The sequence below is a fragment of the Bubalus kerabau genome, chromosome 18 (assembly GCF_029407905.1).
Source record: "Bubalus kerabau isolate K-KA32 ecotype Philippines breed swamp buffalo chromosome 18, PCC_UOA_SB_1v2, whole genome shotgun sequence".
In the NCBI taxonomy this organism is placed as follows: domain Eukaryota; kingdom Metazoa; phylum Chordata; class Mammalia; order Artiodactyla; family Bovidae; genus Bubalus; species Bubalus kerabau.
This window is the reverse complement of record NC_073641.1, coordinates 56,589,987-56,598,293: the sequence shown is the minus strand read 5'-3', so window position 1 is coordinate 56,598,293 and position 8,307 is coordinate 56,589,987. Positions and strand designations below refer to the sequence as shown.

At 37.8% G+C, this 8,307-nt stretch overlaps 1 non-coding gene and 1 pseudogene across 1 annotated transcript; both read left to right on the top strand.

Moving 5' to 3' along the window:
* The first annotated feature begins 2,136 nt into the window (after positions 1 to 2,136).
* On the top strand, positions 2,137 to 2,673 carry LOC129633042 (MARCKS-related protein-like; annotated as a pseudogene).
* Positions 2,674 to 7,948: 5,275 nt separating this feature from the next.
* Positions 7,949 to 8,056, top strand: LOC129633482 (U6 spliceosomal RNA). The gene has a single exon (XR_008705066.1). It is a non-coding gene; the product is annotated as a U6 spliceosomal RNA (small nuclear RNA).
* The last annotated feature ends 251 nt before the right edge of the window (positions 8,057 to 8,307 follow it).

Sequence of the window (8,307 nt, the reverse complement as noted above, 5' to 3'; positions counted from 1 at the left end):
CAGGCAAGAATACTGGAATGGATTGCCATTTCTGTCACCAGTGTTTCTTCCTGATCCAGAGATTGAACCTGAGGTTCCTGCATTGGCAGGTGGATTCTTTACTGCTAAATCACCAAGGAAATTTTTATAACATATTGACTAGATACATGTAAATGTCTGAAATGATTAAGACAGTAGGGTTAATTTCATTTCCTGACATAATCATTTATTTTCTTGTGATGAGAGCATGTGAAAAATCTGTTCTAACAACTTTCATTATGAACTATAGTCAAAATGCTATGATTTAGAGCCCCAGAACTTACTCATCTTGTAACAGGAAGATTGAACACTTTGACTAAAATCTCCCCATTTCCCTCAACTCCTAATCTTTGATAACCACTATTATACTCTCCATGAGTCTGACTTTTAGAGACTCTACATAAGTGAAATAATGCAGTTTTTGTCTTTCTCAGAATGATTTATTTCACTTAGGCCAATTCACTCAAAGTTCATGCATGATGTAACAAAGCTAAGAATTTTCCTTTTTCTAGTGCCTGAATAGTATTTCATATATATATATATATATATATATATATACACACACACACACACTATATATTATGTATGTAATATATCTTTGTTTATCCATAGATAAACAGGCTGTTTCCATGTCTTGGCTATTATGAATAGTGCTTTAATGAACATGGGAATGAGGATATCTCTCTGAGATCCTGCTTTCTCTTTCCTTTGGATATATACACAGAAATAAAATTGTTAGATTATATATTAGTACTATTTCTAATTGTTTGAGGAAACTCCTTATTGTTTTCCATAACACCTGACCAATTTACATTCCCTTCAACAATGGGCAAGAAAGTTTCCCTTTTATCCACATTCTCACAAACACTTTATCTCTCTCTCTCTCATAATAGCCAATCTAGCAAGTATGAGATGTTATATCACTAGGGTTTGGATTTGCATTTCCCTGATGATTAGTAATTTTTAGAATATTTTCATGTATCTGTTGACCATTTATACAGTGCCTTTTGAGAAATGCCCATTCAATTCCCTTACCCATCTTTAAAATCAAACTTTATTTGGTACTGAATTATATGAATTGTTTATATATTTTGGATATTAACCTCTTTCACATATATGATTTGAAAATATTTTCTCACATTCTGTAGAATATATTTTCATTTTGCTCATTGCATCTTTTGCTATGCATAAGCTTTTGATTTGATATAGTCCCACTTACTAAATTTTGCTTTTATTCTTGTACTTTTGGTGTCATATTTAAAAAATTATTGTCAAGACAGATGTCAACAAACTTTTTCCTATATATTCTTCTGAGAGTTTTCTGGTTTCAAGTCTTATGCTTAAGTCTTTAATTTTGAGTTAATTCTTGTGAGCAGAGTATAATAGGGATGTAATTCCTTTCTTTCCCATGTGATTATGTAGTTTTCTCAACTTCCTTTATTGAAGACTACCATTTTCCTAACAAGTATTGTTTGCTTCATATTCAAATGCTAATTAATGTATATGTGAAGATTTGTTTCTGGGCTCTCCATTCTGTTCCATTACTCTATGTGTGTACTTTTATGTCAGGAACTTACTCTTTTGATTATTATATCTTTGTTGTATAGTTATCTTGATTGTTTTATAGCATTTATATTTAAGCCATTTCTCTTTAAAATTTCCCAAAGAAGAAAACAAAATGTCCAGAATGCATATATTACACAAATCATGGTATATTAAATTTCACAGAACCTGCTTCACTTCTAAATTTCATTTGATAAAAATCAAATAATTTTCCTTATACAAATATTTTCAGTTCTCAAATTTTTATAAAATTAAAATAATGTCAAGGCATTCTGGCCAGAAGCAGAGAAGTGGTGGTCACAGCTAACAGAGGTGCACCTTGGTTTCCCCCAGCACCCTCCACCCTCAGACCCCATCCCCATCCCTCTAACCCCGAGACCCACCCAACCAAACAATTCCCTGTGCTGGGGTGACTCTGGGGCTGCCCCGGCAGAAACCCCCAACCATGGGCAGCCAGAGCTTCAGGCTCCCTGGAGTGACCTGACCGCCAAGGAGGCAAAAGATGCTTCCCCCTCCACAATTGACAGACAGGGGAATGGCCCCCCATGAAAAGCAATGGAGACTTATCCCCTCAAAGGTGAAGGGGAGTCAACCCTCAAAAATGAAACAGAGGAGGCAGTGGGGGCCACTGGTGTTGCCATAGAGCCAGCATCCCCTAGGCAGGGAGCTGAGGCCAAGGGGGAAAGGGGTGCCCCCATGGAGACCCTCAAGAAGAGGAAGAAATTCTCTTTCAAAAAACCTTCCAAATTGAGTAGCCTGTCCTCAAGAGAAATCGGAAGGAGGGTGGGGGTGATTCGTCTGCCTCCTCACCCGCAGAGGCAGAGCAGGAGCAGGGGGAGATGGTTCCCTGCAGCAATGAAGGCACTGCCCAGGAAGGGAAGGCCGTTGCCACTCCTTAGAGCCAGGAGCACCAGGCCAAAGGGCAGAGGCCAGCGCTATCTCCAAGGGAGGAGCACAGAAGAGGCAGGACCCCAGGCGGCAGAGCCATCCACTCCCTCGGGGCCAGTGGGTGGCTCTACACCAGCAAGCGAGCAGAATGAGTACCGGGGTGAGGGCAGGTGGGTGATCTCTGCCGAAACTTGGTCCTTGTGAGCTCCCTGCCTAGACCTGGTGCCTCTGCTGCCTTTTTGTACCCAGAAAGGAACGAGGCTGTTGCCTTCTAGCCACATTACCTCTCTTTCTCTCCTTCCTGTGAATTCTCCCATCATCCATCTGGTCTTCCTCTAAAGGCAAGTTGAAGATGGGCCCTTCCAGTTTCCCAAGTTAGGTTTGTGATGTGAAATACTCTTGCCCTTGACCAACCTCCTTCCCTTCCTCACCTGTGCTGAAGGCAATTGCTCATTTTCTTTCCCAATTATTTTCCAGGTAGGTTTTGTTTACCAGCTTCCCTGGTGGCTCAGATAGTAAAACATCTGCCTGCAACGTGGGAGACCTAGGTTGAGAAGATCCTCTGGAGAAGGAAATGGCAACCCACTCCAGTACTCTTGCTTGGAAAATTCCATGAATGGAGGAGCCTCGTGGGCTACAGTCCATGGAGTCGCAAAGAGTAGGACACGACTGAGCAACTTCATTTTCCTTTCACTTTTTGTTTACTCCCCAATCCCTGAGCCAGAAGTGGGGGCACCACACTCCCAAACCCTGAGTGTGGTCCAACTTTTCCCTGTTAAGCTTTCAGTCTCTCCTGCTGTGCCTAGGGGAACCTGGGCTGGGGAGGACACTGCCCTTGCCTAAGTTTTTATAGATGCCTTACTAAAGTTCAAACAAACAAACAAAAAATGTCAAATATGTCTCCTAGTACACATCCAGATATATAATGCATTTCTAAACAATGTATAGAACTGTATATTAGAAAAATTGATAAAATATAAAATAGTATATTATTTGGCAGATATACTGAATCCCAATGTCAGCTACTATCTACACAAGTGTTACTTTCTCTGGTGTGGAGTTTATTTATCATACTCTTCAAAATATTAGGAAAACATTCTTGACCTATAGAATATATAGAAATAATGACTATTTTCCATTATCTAAGTCTAGAATGATGAAGTCCTTCAGATATATGACTGTAAAAAGGATTGCTCTGTCTTACATGGAAATATTACACTGTTCTGTCTCCTGTCTATACTGTACAGCTCTGCCCCAGGTGTGATATGTGAAAGTCACTGAGTTGTATCTGACTCTTTGCGACCTCATAGACTATACAGTCCATGAGGTTCTCCAGGCCAGAAAACTGGAGTGGGTAGCTGTTCCCTTCTTCGGGAGATCATTCCAACCCAGGTATCAAACCCAGGTCTCCCCAGTTGCAGGCAGATTCTTTACCAGCTGAGCTACCATGGAAGTACAAGAATACTGGATTGGGTAGCCTACCCCTTCTCCAGGGGATCTTCCTGACCCAGGAATTGAACCGAGGTCTCCAGCATTGCAGGATTCTTTATCAGCTGACCTACCAGGGAAGCCCAGGTGATTCAGTGGTAAAGAATACACCTGCCAATGAAGGAGAAGCAGGGGATGTGGGTCTGATCTCTGGGTTGGAAAGTCCCCCTGGAGAAGGATATGGCAACCCACTCCGTATCCTTGCCTGGGAAATCCCATGGGCAGAAGAGCCCATAGGGTCACAAAGAGTAGGACACAACTGAGCGCACAGACATATTTATGAAATGTTTTCTCCAATTTCCATCACTAGCTAATTCAAGTCATTCTGCATATTGCTAAAGTATTTCTTCATTTGGGCTTCCCTGGTGGTTCAGATGGTAAACAATCTGCTTACAATGCAGAAGACCCAGTTTCTATCCTTGTATTGAGAAGATCCCCTGAATAAGGAAATCAAAACCTACTCCAGTGTTTTTACTTGAGATATCTCACAGACAGAGGAACCTGGCAGGCCACAGTCCAAAGGGTCGCAAAGAGTCAGATACAACTGTGTAAAATTTCTTTATTTAGGAAGACTTCAAATTGTTTTATAATTATATTTACCTGTCTACTTTGTACTGTAATTTCTTTGAAATGTCAATATCTACATACGCTGAAAACCTGCATAGCGTGTGGGTATCTTGGAAACTTGTGTATGTACACACACACACACACACACACACAATTGGGTGCATCACTGACTCAATGGACATGAGTGTGAGCAAGCTCTGGAAGTTGGTGATGGACAGGGAAGCCTGGTATGCTGTATGTAGTCCACGGGGTCTCAGAGAGTTGGACATGACTGAGTGCCTGAACTGAACTGAACTGAATTATTTCTAAGGTAATTTGAAGACATAGGATTTGAATCAGAGGGTCTATTTTAAGTTTTTAATCACCTTTTTTACTTTCATTATGTAACAGCAGAATCACACGTAAATAGGTCACTTAAGGTTTAGAATCTCATTAAAAATCTTTCATACTGGGAAAATGAAGAATCTTTGGTTTGCTTTATGTTTTAAATATAACTTTTTAAGTTTTACAGATTTTTTTTCTTTCACTACAGAGAAAGGCATAGTTCTGATAATTATTCTGCTTTTTGCAAATTATCAGAAGGATGTAAAGTGTATTTACTGACATTAATAAGTTACTCTTTGGCATCATTATTCACTAATGAGCTTGTTTCAGAATGTTTGCAAGCTTATGTGACAGGATGACATTTTATTGTTTGAATAAGGTCAACTCTGTTATTTAGTCCTTGAAAGAAAAAAAAAATTCTTCTTGAAATGTGAAGCTATTAAGTACATTTGACTCAAAGCTTGCTTTAAAGTCAAGAAGTGGCATCTCAAATTCATGTAGCTGCTCTAACCTATGAAGTGAAATTTTGGCAATTATAAGGGGATGTCAGGAGTTACTTTGCAGATAGTGATTAGCCATGTTAAAGGTTATGTTCAAGCTAAATTTTGAATGGCACAGTGGCTATTATTTAAAAGAGCAAGATACACAGACTTAGAAGTTGAAATGTAAAGTTTGCTCTGTCTTCCTTGAAACTTCCTTGCCTTCATCATCTACTGTCATTAAAAATATCAGGACCACCATAATTAGGGGCTCTAAAAAACAAGTACACATTATTTTTAGTTGCCTCAGATGCCAAAAAAAAAAGTATTTGGGTTTTGGTCTTTAGAAAATTAGAAGGTTTGGGAATGTTGGCATAAATCTCTGAAATTGTGAGATTTACTTTTTACTAACATAACTCTTGTGACTGTAGAATAAATTGAAATGAAAAAAATCATCTAGAAAGAAGCATATCTCAGTGAAAGGGAAATTTTAAAGCCCTTGATTATGACAGTATTCCTTTTTGCCAACTGCATTTGTCTCATTATAATAATTTTCAAGTTGATTAAGGTGATTATTGTTATAATCATTATATAATTGTTATAATATGACTTGGAATATAAGGAGAAGAAAATAAAGTAGCATTTTCACTGGTGATTACAGAGAAGGTATATAGGGAGTAAGTTTAATAAAACACTGTCCTGCAAGGTGAGCAATATTTTGAAAGACTAAAATATGGAGTGCTTTGTTTTATCTCTTAGTAATTGCAGGAGCCCAGTTGCATTCACTCATGTCTCCTTTGAATGCTTTGTGTGAATAGTGCTTACTATTCACAAAGCAAGAGTAAGAGACAGTGAAATTTGTTTCCATATATTTTCTCTTCCCTTAAGTAAAGGTATATTTTCAGTGAATTAAAAGAAAAATTTAGTCAATTTTTGTTGGAGTACAGTTGTTTTTGCTTTTGCTACATTGTGCAGCATATGGGATCTTAGTTCTCCAATCAGGATGGAACACCGTGTTTCCTTGCCTTGGAAGCATGGAATCTTAACCTCTGGACCACTAGGGAAGTCCCTTCAGTGAGTTTTTAGGTATATGATAATTGACTTCTTTGACCTTAATAATATAAAACTATAAGGCAGACAAATTTCAAGATTTGATATATACTAAAAATGAGATCTAACTTCTATGCAGATGTGTTTCATTATCTCAGGCAAGCTTCTATTCTTTTTGCTGTGACCTGTATGCATCATAACTTGGTTAGGCTGAAATGTGAATCAAGGCTACAGAGATAGAACAGAATGAAGCACCTAAGGGAGCCCATGAGAGCGCAGCCTGTTTGAGTGTACAGGAAACATTGCTGGGAGGAAGGTTGGAGAATAGCAACATGGACTATCAAACTTTGGATTTCCCAAACTCAGTCATCTAATTCTACATGCTTTCTTCTCAAAGTAGATTCTTTTGGCAGGTAGGGATTGCAACATACTGTATTCAAGTGGAGGTGCAACATAAGGAGTCTGCATGTAGGTAACAGTGATGATAACATTTGGCAAAGTGATAGTGAATGTCCTAAGCAAAGGATTGAAAGCTTGATCCATGTGACTTGAGATAGCACAGCAATAACTAACAGGACTTCATAGAGAAGAAGAGATCAGGACCTGTGACAGCAGCAAACAGGAGGAAATAATAATTTAAAAAAACATTGCCATTTGAGAGATCTCTCAAATTCATCATTGTACGTGTGCACAATGAGCGACTAACACACTCAGTCATCAGTCATGTCCGACTCTGTGACCCTATGGACTGTAGCCCACCAGACTCCTCTGTCCATGGATCTTTCCAGGCAAGAATTCTGGGGTGGATTGCAATTTCCTCCTCCAGAAGATCTTCCCACTCAGACATCAAACCTACAACTCTTTTGTCTCCTGCATTGGAAAGCAGATTCTTTACCACTAGCACCACCATGGAAGCCCCAGATTCATCATTAGTGCTCTAGGAAAACATTGCTCTTTACAGGGAACATGGCTCGGTTTAAGGGGCATTTTCTTTGACAGTTAGGCAAGAATGAATGAGAAGAAAGAATTTGGAACTTGCTACCATTATATTTTGTAATATTTTTATATTCATATTTAACAATATGTATGTTGTAAATCGTTTCAGAAGTACAGAATGAGAACAAATGTCCAATTTTAATCTTAGCCTTGGATTTTAAATATATGTATGCATAAAGTGAATAAATTGCAATCAATTAATATACAGATAAGTATTAATACAATCTTGAGAGTTTTATTTAGGAGACTTAAGTAAGGGAAAACACAAATAAACAAAATAGGAAGAAAAAAGTCAGTAAAGCACAATGGAGTCCAAGCACCTCACTACTCAGACATGAATGAAGACACACACTTGGTTATACATGCTAAAGATTCTACTAGGGGTAAGGATAATTATTTACCTGATTTGAAGAACTGTAGATCAGATTATATATTTAAGATTTTTTCAAAATTAAAGCTAGTGTTATATGACTAGAGTATGTAAAGCAATTGTGATCCTATCCCTGAAAATAGTGTTTTAAAATAATATCTTCTATTGGATTTTCAGTTCCTAATGTGACTTTTAAAACTATTTTGTTGCTCACTTCAGCAATACATGTGTTAAAATTAGAACTATACAGAGAAGAATAGCATGGCCCCTGCTTAAGGATGACATGTAAATCTGTGAAGTGTTCCATATTTTTGAAAATGTTATTTAAAAAGGAATGTGTATATAACTGAAGCACTTTGTTGTATAGCAGTAATTAACATAATATTGTAAGCCAATTACACTTCAATAAAAACAAGTTAAAATTAAAATTTTATTTTAAAATAAAAATTGGATATATTTAAGGTATAAAATATGATTTGATATACGTATGAAAAGTTTACTACAGTCAAGTTAATTAACATATCTTTTCCTCACATAGCAATCTTATGTGATCAAAGCACCTGA